This window comes from Terrapene carolina, unplaced genomic scaffold, assembly GCF_002925995.2.
Source record: "Terrapene carolina triunguis isolate 2854851 unplaced genomic scaffold, T_m_triunguis-2.0 Scaffold68, whole genome shotgun sequence".
In the NCBI taxonomy this organism is placed as follows: Eukaryota; Metazoa; Chordata; order Testudines; family Emydidae; genus Terrapene; species Terrapene triunguis.
Window position 1 is genome coordinate 64,645,524 of NW_020664419.1, and position 13,855 is coordinate 64,659,378.

A 13,855-nucleotide genomic window follows, 5' to 3' on the forward strand; every position below is an offset into this window, starting at 1 on the left:
AGAACTCAGTACTTAAGGTCTGATTTGGATTCAGTGGTAGCTGCAGGTCCTCAGCACCTTTGAAAATTGGGTCATAATCAAATTGCCCACAGTCACACAAGTAGATTGTGGAAGAGTGGGGTATAGATCCCATGTGTCTAGACTCCCAGAAAAGTCAAGCCAAAGGGGAAAGCTTTGAAATTAAAATTGTCCAGTTGAAATGTGAACAGATTTTTTAAAAATGATTATGTAAAAAAAAAATGTTTCAGAACCTCAATTATTAATTGAATAAATGGTAGGTTTAAACATTAAAAAAGTATAACAAAAAGGGTTTCCTCATTTGACGAGATCTTTATTCAGGCTTTCTTTGTGCCTCTTGCAATAATTATTAACATGGTCAACACTTACAGCTCTGTAATGAAGGAAGTTTAGCTTTAGGTATTAGTTAAATTGTCAGCTGTTGCTGGGTGAAAAATCTGAATGCAGCTCTTGGCAGATGTGAAAACAAAAAGAATTGATTACTTTTAAAATACGTTTTACTGTTATAGCTAAGATTTCAAATAATTGTATGTTTTGTTTAAAGTTCAACTTTAGTTTTGTTACTATCCATTTGAATAAGCTAAGTGATGGCATTAGATATAAGGGACTTTTGGAGAAGTGAAATGTGAGGGTAAATAACAACTCATTAAGGTTTTGGCAGTAAATACTGGGAATATATCACTGTTACACTGGTTGCAATTCCGAATCCATTTGGTGGGATATTAACAGGAGAGGTTGAGGCTGTGTTTTTTTTTTAATTGCCATTTAGATTTTGTGCCCATGAAAATATTAATTTAGTAGTTGCAAAAAAATTGAGACACAGGGTGTGTTTCATTTCATGGTGCTTTGTTAGCTGTATTTATTGCCTTGTAGTAAGGGTTGCTGAACTCTGGGTTCTAGGTTTCTGTAGTCATCATAACTTTGCTGAAAGTACTAGTTGCAAACATAAAATTATATAGATTTAGCCTCAGTGGGAAATTCGCAAGCATTTTTAACGTGGTTTGAGTAAATAAACATTTGTCACCTTTCACATTTCAGGTGTACAAAGAAATCTCAAACCCATTTATTAACTGAGCTGAACGTTGAAAAGATACCATATACAAAAGGCAAAAATACCATTTGCTTGGTGATAATTACTAGTGTTCATTTTCTCACTTAAGTGATAGGACACATCACACTGTTGCCATAGCAACCTCTATTCTGTTCCATTAACTGCTTAATGTGAATTTATGAATGCAAGTTTCAATGTGTGAAGAAAAAGGCTTGAAATAGTGTGATTCATCGTTTAAAATGTGTACAGCCAAGTTATGGGCTAATTGGACCTTTCTTATTTGTTTTTGAATATTAAAATAGCATATATTATGATCTATAAATTGTGTGGGTAACCAATTAAGCAGGAAGTAATTTAATATTAGATGAATTTCAAAATGATTTAAGTATTTCTCATTTTGAAAATGTTTCAACCGTTTTGTGTGACATTAACAAAATAACATGTTTTTATGAGGAGTTGGAAGGACATTGTCTTTTTTATGATGTATTTGAGACATGTTGTATGTCATTCTATTTTAGTTCAGATTGTTAATGTTGGGTTTATGGGCCTCATATGGTCCTCACTAATTTAACGCCACTATTTTAATCATTGTTACTCCTGATTCACATCAGAGAAAAAGGAGAGTCTTATGGTTAAGGCACTGAAAGGAGCTGTGGATTCAAATTCTGGGTCTGGTCACAGACTTCCTTTGTGACCTTGGGCAACTCACGTTATCTGTGTCTGCAGCAGTTCTTGCCTGTAAAGTGGGAATAAAAAACCTTGTTATCTCCCACCTTTTGTGTGTCTTGCCTGTTTAGGCCAGATCCTGTAAACATTTATGCACATGTATAACTTCATGCATGTGAGCAGTCCCATTGAGTGTTAGTGTCTGCAGGATCAGCACCTTGGATTGTAAATTCTTTGGGGCAGGAAATATGTCTTGATTTATTATGGATAGGGCCCTACCAACAGGGCCGGCTCCAGGCACCAGTCGAGCAAGCTGGTGCTTGGGGCGGCAGCTTGTAGGAGGCGGCATTCCGCCCAATCCTAAGGCGGCACGGACGCTTTTTTTTTGTTTGTTTGTTCCGCTCCGGCTGCCCTGTAGGGGGCAACGGCGTGGAGGACGGGAGCGCCTTGCAGCAAGCCCGGCAGGGCAGCCTGCGTTCTTCCCTCTCAGCCGACCGGAGTGGTGCGGAGCCCTCCCAGCAGGGGGCATGGTGGGAGGGGCCGCGTGGCAGCGCCCCGCTGAAGCCCTGGCCGTCCCCCTTATCTCTCTCCCCCCGCTCCCTCCCACATCTGCACCCTGGCTCCGGCCGCGCCACAGGTTTTTTTTTTTTTTTGCATGGGGCGGCCAGAAAGCCAGAGCCGGCCCTGCCTACCAAATTCATGGTCTATTTTGGAGAGCGGCAACTGCTGGCTGGGAGCCCAGCTCTGAAGGCAGAAGCGCCACCCGCAGCAGCACAAAAGTAAGGATGGCATGGTATGGTATTGCCACCCTTACTTCTGCACTGCTGCCTGCAGAGCTGGGCCCTTAGACAGCAGCTGCCACTCTTTGGATGCCCAGCTCTGAAGGCAGCAGCACAGAAGTAAGGGTGGCATGGTATGACATTGCCACCCTTACTTCTATGCTTCTGCTGGCGGGGCACTGCCTTCAGAGCTGGGCGCCTGGCTAGCAGCCGCTGGTCTCCGGCTGCCCAGCTCTGAAGGCAGCACAGAAGTAAGGGTGGCAAAACTGCAACCCCCACCCCAATAACTTTGTGACCCCGTGCAACTCCCTTTTGGGTCGGGCCCCCCAATTTGAGAAAGGCTGGTCTCCCCCATGAATTCTGTATAGTATAGTGTAAAAGCACACACAAGACCAGATTTTATGGGGGGTGGGGTGGAAGACCAGATTTCATGGTCCGTGACTCGTTTTTCATGGCCGTGAATATGGTAAGGCCCTAATTATGGATTAGGCTCTAATCCTAGCTGGGATTTATAAGCACTACCATAATGTGAATAATATGTTAAAAAACAAACAAAATAAACCCTACAGTAAAGGAATGATATCTAGATTGCAAAGTAAAGCACCCAAAAGTTAATCAATGACAGAATTAAGACTAATTGGGCAGGACAGTCCCGAAATGTCCTAGTCCCAGGCTGAATGACACTGGGATGGCATTTGTCCTGGATTCCCTGCAGCATCGCTCCATGACTGCCCGAGGCTTAGGGGTGTCACCAGCCTTTTTCTGGTGGGGGAAAGGCTGAGGTGGGCTTTAGGCTCCCTTCACCACAAGGCCCCTCCCTCTCCTCCTCCTCCTCTTCTCCCTAAGGCCTTGCCCCTGGCCAGGCCAGAAGCCGGAGCCAGGCAGTAGTAAGAGCCACCCATGGAGCCCAGGCTGCTGTAGGGAGCCCCAGACCCTCTACCTGCCCTGGGTGGTGTGCCCTGGGAGACGGGGACAGCCTGGGGGCTGCTTGTGGGCACACCAGCCCCCTGCCCAGGGCAGGTGGAGAGTCTGGGGCTCCCCACAGTGGCCGGGCGCCGTGGGCGGCTCTTATCGCTGCCTGGCTCCGGCTTCTGGCCTGGTCATGGGGTCTCATGGGGAAGAGGAGGAGCAGGGGGTGGGGCCACAGAGGGGGAGGGGCTTTTGCATGTATCTGGTTTTTGCATTTTGAAAAGGTTGTCAGCCTAATTAAGATTTCACATACAACCTTAATTCAGCTCCATTCCGCATATATATTAGGATACAGTCTTTCATTATATGATCACATGCTACTTTTGGTAAGTTGTTCAGTGTTTAAGAAATGTTATTCTTTCTTCGGAAAAAAGTCTCAAACTATTCACTGACGAGTACAAAGAAGCAGGAAGGAAGTGTTTAGGTTTACTGGGAATAATAAGGGATGCACTTTTTTTTTTACATTTGATGCTTTTAGGCTGACGACTGTTCTCATTACAGCATATGTAATCAATCCTTTTTTAATAGCACATTCTCAGTAGAATCAGACCCTGGGCTTCATTTTCATATTTTGGTTTCTTGTATATGATTGAATTACACTCAATCATGCAATTCCAGGAAAATTTCAATTTTACTGTTGTAATTCAGAAGTTCACCTTTTGAGGATGTCATGTATGAGAATGAAAGACGTACTGTGTAGATAGGTGCTTCGGTAACATATAAGGTCAGACATGACTCATTCCCATGTCCCTCTCCCTTTCATTTTCCATTTTTTCTCTAGATTTTTTCCAATCCTTTTATGCCACATTTAACATTCTTTCTGTGTATACCTATGGCTCTGTCAGCAAATGAGGAATGCTGCTATTATGTATTAAGTGTATTCCTACCACTACTAGTCACAGAATCAAAGAAGCAAATTCTCCCCATAGATGTCTGCACACATATATCTCCCATTGAATCAGTGATAGTCACATGTCTGTATCTGGGCCAGACAGTTTAAGGTCAGTTGGGAGCTCTTGATATTTGGCTTCATAAGTATGTAGTGTAGTCTTAAGATAACCTAACTGAGCTTTTAAAACAGAGTAGATTTAATAGAGTACTTGACTTTAAGGCTGGGGGGTACAGGGAGCAGGGCATGGTGATCAGGCCTAGTGGTTAGAGTCAGGCACCTGGAACCGGAGCTGGGGTCAGAGTCAGGTGCCAAGCCAGGGGTCAAAGCTGGAATCAGTGTCATGGGTAGGATGTAGCAACAGGGACCTGGAGAAAGTCAGGATAGCAGGAACCAGGAACAAGGTGGGAAGGCAGGGCTCAGGCAAGTAGGGAAGGTCAGTAGTAGCAGACGGCCAAGGATTCACCTAGTAACTCAGACAACTTCTTGTGCCTCTTTCTGGTTTTAAGTAGAGCTTCCCAGGCAGTTGGTGGGACTGGATGTCGCTCCCAATCCGGAGCCTCATGGGCAAGGCCCTTTGTAGCTAGATCTACATTAGCTCCCCTTCCCCAGTGGTTTGGGTGGTGGCTGTGGTCTGAACACTGCTTGGAGACCAAGGAGGCAGGGTTCAAGGCCCACGATTCCTCACAGCAGAGGGGACCATTATTACTGTTGGAATGCTGACAATAAACGTGATCATAGATGAGTAAAATGAAGTCCTCTATGCTTCAGGCAGTGGTAGTCTTTTTGGCATTCACAAAAAAGATGCACAAATGTTAAGCCTTTCTGAACATATGTGAAACAGATAAATAAAATTAGAATAGATGTTTAACTTCCAGGGAATAAAGCATTCTGTCATGGAGAAAGTCAGACAGAGTGGGGAAAATGAGAAGTTTGTTGATGTGGAAATCCATGTTCACGACAGATCTCCATCATTGCCAGATTTTATCTTCTCAGTAAACAAAAAAACAAAACACCCTGAAGATATGTGTATGTGTGTTTTTAATAAAGTAGGAGCTCAGTTCTCTTACCTATCCAGCAGATCTTAGTACAATTTAACACCGCCTTAAAATGCAGTGGCTTGAAAGAGACTTTCTCTGTTGTTTAAGATGGGAATCTGTGAATACTTTAAAAACAAGGAACATGTCCTTTGAAGAGTCATGGGACTGGATAAGAGAAAAATAATGGGCAGTGAAATCGACACACCTAGAAGTGATGGTCTGTTGGAAAGGTCTGGCCACCAGGTCACTTATCTATGGAACAGGCATCATAGCTATCGAGTCGGCGGCCATCAAGTCTGAAAAGAAAGTGGACTTGGGTAGAAGAGAATGATTATTCTTACTGGCGAGGTGGGAGAAGGGAATGTTAATGATGAAAGGAATAATCAAAGAGTAACTTTCCTTTTTCTAATCATTGAACTACCCCTGCTAAGCTATGTTAAGAGTGCTGTGGAATAGGATAGTTTGCATTTCCACATGTTGTAAGCAGGATGAAGTCTCCTGAATCATATTGATGAAGACATAATTTCTCATGTTGGTCTGGACTCCTAGAGCCTCAGACTGTTGTTCGAAGAAGACAGGAGGATCTGGGTGACTTCCAAATGTAAGCCACTGCATTGTGGGGGAGAGTCTGGAGGACCAGCCAGCTGGCATAGCTGCAATTCTTTTGTAGCTTCCTATTCACATTAGGTAGAAACCACTGTAGAAACTGCATCGATTCAGCAAGAGCTAAACTTTAAAGGATTTGCTCCCAGGTGTTATGACTATATACATAGATCCAAGTGCTTCAAAGTCAAAATATTTCAGTTAATGGTTCCTTGCAAACCCTTTTCATTTATTCAGCCAAGACTTCATTGTGCCTGGTTTCTACTCAGAAACATGAACCAGGACCTCCCCCCCGCAATAGGTCCTGAGGAACCCTTCTTGGTTTCAAGGTTTGCAATGAACATTTCAATTATTAGAAAAAGTTAGATATTCATAAGTGGATGTTAGGATGACCAGAAGATAGTTAGGAAGAGATGTCATTTCTTTGTAACCTTCTAACATAAAAGCGATAACATTATTAAATTACATATTTGTAGAGGGTGTTCAGGTGCATACAGTTTATTACTTGTATTGCAGGGGCAATGCTAACCTCTTTTTAACAAGAAAACCTGATGAAAATGTGTGAATCTGTGTGAATCAGAGAGTGGCAAAAGGTTGAAGTTTAATCCCACAACTCTTTTTGGCAGCCTGCTATTAAACAAACAAAACATAATCATGTACTATTTGCTGGGTGGTTGTTCTAAAGTGCCTTGACTTTACAGCTGCAGGCATTGTATAATATAGCAACACAAAAAAAGTGTTGTAAGCATGTATAGTTAAGAGAAGGGAAAAGAGAAAAAGGAAGCAGGGCAAATGGGGAAAAAAATGAAAAGAGAATTTACTGAATTTCAATAATTATAAAATGATCTAGGTGACCTGTTTTTTAAGGAAATAATTTTTTTTTATGTTGCTTATTTCAGTGCCGTTGCTAGCCCATTGGGGCCCTATGCAGGAATATTCCCCTCAATACTAAAATATGCAAAGTATTATACTAAAAGCAAATAGAGTGGCCCCTTGAACTGGTTGGGGCCCTAAGCAATTGCTTAAGACCTGTCTACACTACAGACTTAAATCGACCTATGTTAGGTAATTACTGTGGTGGCTGATGCCCACACTTCCTTCCCTCTGTTGGTGGCATGTGTCCTCACCAGGAGTGCTTTCACCTACTGAAGAGGGGCAGTGTGGGGGGCGGAGAACCAGGGCTCTCAGCTCCACACAGCTCCCTGCTGGGAGCCCAGCTGCCTCCTGGGCTCCCAACTCCCAGTTGGGTGCAGGGCCAATCACCCAGCCTTCTCGCCTTCCCGTTCCCTGAGCTTCTTGGCTCTGAAATTGACAAGAGAGCCAACAGCTGACACCTTAACTACACCGACATAAGCCCTATGCCTCTTGTGGAGGTGGAGTTATTATGTTGGTATAGTAGGGCACTTACATCAGTGGGACAAGGCCTTATGTCGACCTAACTGTGTAGTGTAGACCAGGCCTTAGTCCGCTAATGCCTAGCACCTGCTCTGCTTATATTCAATTTTAATTATTGAAGTCAGAGGAAAAAATAGTTTTAAACATGGAGTTGAAGCCATGGAAAGATGACAACTAGATCAGTGGTTCCCAAACTTGTTCCGCCACTTGTGCAGGGAAAGCCCCTGGCGGGCTGGGCCGGTTTGTTTACCTGCCGCGTCTGCAGGTTTGGCCGATCGCGGCTCCCGGTGGCCCCGGTTCACTGCTCCAGGCCAATGGGAGCTGCTGGAAGTGGCGGCCAGTACGTCCCTCGGCCCGTACCACTTCCAGCAGCTCCCATTGGCCTGGAGCAGCGAACCGCGGCCACTGGGAGCCGCGATCGGCCGAACCTGCGGACGTGGCAGGTAAACAAATCGGCCCGCCCCACCAGGGGCTTTCCCTGCACAAGCGGCAGAACAAGTTTGGGAACCACTGAACTAGATTAATAGTGGGTAAAAAGTGACATGATTTAAAGAATGTTGAATGCTCCTGTGTTTTTGATATATCTATATATTAAGGTAATGAAAGCCATTGTATTTCTATCAGCAGCTGATTATCAAATGTTTAAAATGATTTACAGTGTGTGGAGAGCTGACTAATAGATTTTCTACAAAACTTGCATCATTCCATTTAGGATTTTGAAGACTGCTGATTTAGACCCAGATTCAGCAATGCATTTAAACATGTGTTTAAGTCCCAATGATCTCAACAGGACTTAAACACATGTTTAAAGTTAAGGATGTGCTTAAGTATTGTGCTGAATAGGGATCAACTTAAGCATGTGCGTAAGTGCTTTGCTGAATCAGGGCCTGAATGAGTAGTCACTGATTGATTGCTTTCTGGTTATAGTAGAGGCGTATTAGAAAGAGTCTGATTTTTCAGGTCTCCTTTAGTACAGCCAAAACCCACCTTTGTTTACAATTGCTTATTCTTTACAAATATTCTGAGTATTTAGGTAGTATTGAAATGTTTTGCATTTAAATCTGAGATTCAACAGTTCTGTTACATATGAAGAATGCAATACATCCTTTCCAAAATTACAGCGCTTGCTTTTTAAGTAAAGAATGAATTTTCTGAGAATTTCCAATAAATCCATCAATTTCTATACCTTAACATGTTTAACTTTCTTTTAACGTTAATATTAACTCTAGAGTTCCTGGACTTGTTTGTTTAGGTAATAATTACAACAACCCTATATTGTATTTTACCCTAAATTACTGATTCTATTCTCAGCCTTAGCTCCATCTTAACGTAGGTTTTCTCTGACAATGGGCTAAGCAAGGGTTAGATTCACAGATGGTAGACACCCAGCGATGGTACATCTGACTGGAGTGGGATGCTATAATTCTCCTGAAGCCAGTCAGCACAGCCCCCAATGGGAGTAGGTCTGATGGAGAGGTAACAGGGCCTGGCAGCTGGGAGATGGACTCTTTCAGTGATCTCCTGACAGGGTCCATCAGTTGAGATTCCCCTGGGCTGATGTAAAGCTATTCACAGGGGTAGGTGAGGGAGGTGATAGTTTTCTCTTCACCACAACTGTCCTTGCTGGTCATAGGGGGTGCAGATTGTACTCACAGAGGTGAAATTTGCCCCAGTTTCCTAGAGGGGATTTTAAGGCAGAGAATGCATATTCTGCATATCTTGTTACAAAATTGTAGGCATCAGACTGTTTCTTGAATGAACATTCGCCAAAAGACTAAACGGGTAATCCCTGATTTGCAAACTTCATGAGTCTTAATTTGATTCTGATTATCCTATAAAACCAAGTAATTGGATGTTTTCAGTTTGTAACATAACTCCAAAGTGACTAGAATAGAAGAGATGCAGTTACCTCAATTTTCTGTTTAGTTAACATTTATGTACTCTCTGTGGTGGCCAGTGTGGGAGGTTAAAGTGCAGTGTTTTCCAGTTAATCCTAGAATGCTGTTCCTGGGCAAAATCCGGAGCCCCTTTTATGTGATTGGAATGGATGGCTGTGTACGCAGCCTCTTCAGGGGGGTCCTGAGTTTGAGGGATGGTTAGCTTGATGTGCAAGGGTTGATGGAGGGGATATTCCTTCGGAGGGAGGTGCAGAGCTGCTCAAGGGAATGTAGGGCAGTTATACAACTGAATACCCTATGCCCTCCACCAAGCAGCTCAACCTTGATCTTGGTCCTGTCCCTAACCCTCTTCTCCACTTGGAGCTAGGAAGGATACAGTAATCCCCAGAGAGAAGGAGAGGAGTGTTGGAACTGGAGACCCGACATTAAAAAAAACAACACATTTGTATCTAGGCCCATCCCAGGGTGGCTGGCCCTTATGAAGGGAGATAAGTCCCAGCCGACCTGTGACATAGCTAATTTGACTCCTCAGGTGGAGAGAATTCGGCAAGTTATGTGACTAAACTGAGACTCTGGGAAGGTATTAAACAGAAGCCTGTGGTTAGTCAAGGAAAAGTGAAGCTCTAGGAAGGGAGTTGCGGCTGGGCAAGAAGACCCAGCTGCGGGTTCTCTGTTCCCTTTGGAAAGAAGGCAAAGAAGGCAGGCCAGGCCCTGAAGCTTCTCCAGGTGCTTAGAAACCAGGAGAGGACAGTATCTCAGGCACGAGGCGTTGTGCCCAGTTTTAAGGCTGGGTGGAAGAGTTTTGGTGTTTGTTTTTGGAATTTTGTGTTAATGAAATCAGACACCCTGGAGGGCAGTTACTGGGTGAGCCAGAAGGTGTGGAGTTCAGGAGCACTGAAGAGGGGAAACAGAGTCAGGGCACCGCAGAGTGACCTCTGGCCTCGAGGGGGAGCTCAGAAGGCAGCTGCCCTGTTACAGGGCTCCAATCCAGCAAGGCACTTGGCATATGTTTAATTTTATGTATGTACATAGTCCCACTGACAGCAGGGGACTACCCGTGTACTTAAAATTAAGCAAGAGCTTAAATGCTTTGCTGGACTGGGGCCTTGCTGTGTGTGGTGGGGGGAAGGAAAGCTCAGCCTCAGAGCTGTCGGCCAGGTGAGCTGAGGAGAAACTTATCCCCCCCCCCAAAAAGAGAGAGAGAGGCACTGAACAGCCTACGTTCTTCCTCGATACTGTAACGAACAGTGCTGTATACGTCCTTGGATTACTATAAGTGAGCATTACAATATCCAGCAGGCAGGTGTGGGTGGAGAGAGAGATTTCAACCCCTGTCAACAGAAAGGATGGGTCCTAGTCACAGCTCACTGGAGTCCCTGATGCTGCCAGGACACAAGTAGAACTGGGTGGCCTTTATAGCACAGTCATGCAGGATTTAGCCTCACATTCATTTGTACACCATTAAACTACAATGCTCCCGATAACAGAGCATGTAGGTAGTTGTTCTATTGTTTATCTCTTCAGATACTGTGTGGCGTATGCTAATGTGACGCTTTCTTTGTGAGAGTAACAGGGTGACATAAATCCTGCCTCTTCAGCTTTACATTGTAACTCGAGAGGAGCCTACAATTGTTCAAATCACAGTGTACTCCCATTTCTCTTTCAGATAATTATCTTTATTTTATTTTGGTTAAAAAGAATGTGTAGTGGTTTGAGATTGCAATTAGTAAATAAAAGGTTTTCACAGATAATGGGTTCCCTTTCATACACCAAGGGCAACCTTTGTCTCGCTGTTTTTACAGCTTTTACCATATTTATTTGTATAGTATAGCATAGGATACAGTGAGGTCTCCTTAGGGATTTATTCAACTAGTGACTATTAATTGAAAAACTAATTTCAGATAATCCCTGTGAGTGAACAGGACTCCTGCCTCCTCCAGCACATAGGATGGATGGTGTTCACTTAATGAAGAACTATGCAACATTGTGTTTTGTCCTCATTGTTCATTGTGTGACCGCAGGCCTTATTAGCTGCTCGTTGTTCACACCTTGCTCAGAAGACCGAATTAATGGGTTTTTCTTTGGTGTTATAATAGATCGCTATAGTGTCAGAGTGCGTCACAAACACTAATCGGTCTTTCTGGAAGTATTTTCTTGTGTACAGGTTGCAATGTTTGATGGGTTTGTGCATGTCTAATGTCTATACTGTGACTTCCGGCTAAGGGAATTTGAGCCAGAGGTGAAGCTAGAGGAAAATATAGTCAGATATTATCACTGAGCCTTGTTGTGTCCAAAGACATACATTCTGGGTACCTCAGAGTCCTTTAAAATAATCAAAGGGTTTGGGGTAAGGCCAGCATCAGAGTAACTGCCATCCTTGGATGAATGAACAGATGAATGAAATGAGCTTGATTCATAATTTCTTTACTATTTTGGAGGAGTGTATTGGGCATCTAATTTTCTCTCAGTGCAGGAGACAGTTGCACCCAGAACTTCCCAATGCACTGAGAAGACAATAATAGACCCTTTCGTCAGTGAACACAATTAGAGATTACTCTGTGTTCTGTACCTACTGGAATTGCAAGGGCTAATCTCATTAGACTCTGGACTGCTGACTATCGAGTTTGTCCTTTCAAGCTGTAATGCATTTTCCATGTGTCACCCTGTGGAGTGCTACTGACCGAGAGTGCCAACCTCAGAGCACGCTGTCAAAAAGCAGGGCAGACACCCCAAACTGCTTGTATGTTCTATAATTAGATTTCACCAACCTCGTAACAAATGTGAACTCCCAAAGTAATACAATAGTCTTATAATGGAGTCACGGACAGTCCCTTTAGACACTCCTGCTGGACTATGTGATAAATGGTCACTTGCACCACAGATCACAAAATATTCAGGTTGCTTCCAGTCCCAAGAGACCAGGTCAATTTGTACTTCAGAGCTCACGACAAATACAATGTTGGTAGTCAATCCTGTAATGAACTAACTAAAGGTTTATTAATTTAACATCTACTATCACACAGGTAAGCAAGACTGGTTTTCAGCTATGCATTTGAAAGTGTTTAGTGAGGCCTGGGGCCTTGGAATGAGCTGGCACCTAATCTGCCAGCATCACAACATGATATCAAAATGGTTGCAATTATTATTTTTTCCTGCATCAGTTCTGGGAGCATCTAGGGCTGAAATATTAACATTTTAAAGAAATACGGGATACTAATATGTGACCCATTTGCATCTGGCAGTGGCATTTCTTTAGTACATTTATGCAAAAAAATTCTGCTATCTGCTAAGTGTTGATGTCTTTCATTTAGGCATCCACTACAATTTTTCAACTTTAAATAACTGGGCCAAAATTTGCAAATTAAATGCCTCAAATTCATACATTTAAGTGACTATTTAGGCACCTGACTTTATAGCCTGATTTTTAGAAGTGTTGAGCATTTGCAGCTCTCATTGAAAATGTTGGTCTCTACTCATAATCTTGATCTCAGATAGAACAGGCAGTATAATTTGGGAGCACTTAATTGTCAAACCAAAGATATTTGGGAGGAAAAAAAACAAGAATTATGTCTTCGTTTTTGTATATTTGATGACTTTTCTTCAGTGACTGTGCAAACAACTGTACCAATGTTTTTAACTTATGAAATTGCTCCAGGAGCAAAAATAAATACTTACAAAATGCAAAGTATTGGAGAATTGTCTAAGGCCAGGAGCTCTGGTACCATTAACTGCACTATACTCAAGCACTTTTCAGTAAGAAGTGTCACAAGGAAATTTTTCCACAACTGAGTCAGTAAGAGCCTCTTGTTTACATTGTGTGGCTTAATGTGTTCCTTTAAAATTTCCTTTTTAACACAATGTGCTGGGGAATGGCATTTGCAATGCTAATGCAATTAAGTAATAAAGTCCTTCTTAAGCACTCAGTAGGATTATGGAAGTATAGAAATTTGAAGATTTCAATATAAAGAAGAACGTAAAATGTTATTGAAACCATAAACAGAGCATAATCCAATAGCAAAAATATTGTAGTAAAAGTTTTGTGTAATTATATGAATTACATTTGATTTCAGTGCAAATTTAGTAAGGCATTTGATACGGTCTCACATGATATTCTTATCAATAAACTAGGCAAATACAACTTAGATGGGGCTACTATAAAGTGGGTGCATAACTGGCTGGATAACCCTATTCAGAGAGTAGTTATTAATGGTTCCCAATCCTGCTGGAAAGGTATAACAAGTGGGGTTCTGCAGGGGTCTGTTTTGGGATTGGCTCTGTTCAATGTCTTCATCAATGACTTAGATATTGGCATAGAAAGTACGCTTATTAAGTTTGCAGATGATATCAAACTGGGAGGCATTGCAACTGCTTTGGAGGATAGGGTCATAATTCAAAATGATCTGGACAAATTGGAGAAATGGTCTGAAGTAAACGGGATGAAGTTTAATAAAGACAAATGCAAAGTGCTCCACTTAGGAAGGAACAATCAGTTTCACATATACAGAATGGGAAGAGACAGTCTAAGAAGGAGTACGGCAGAAAGGGAT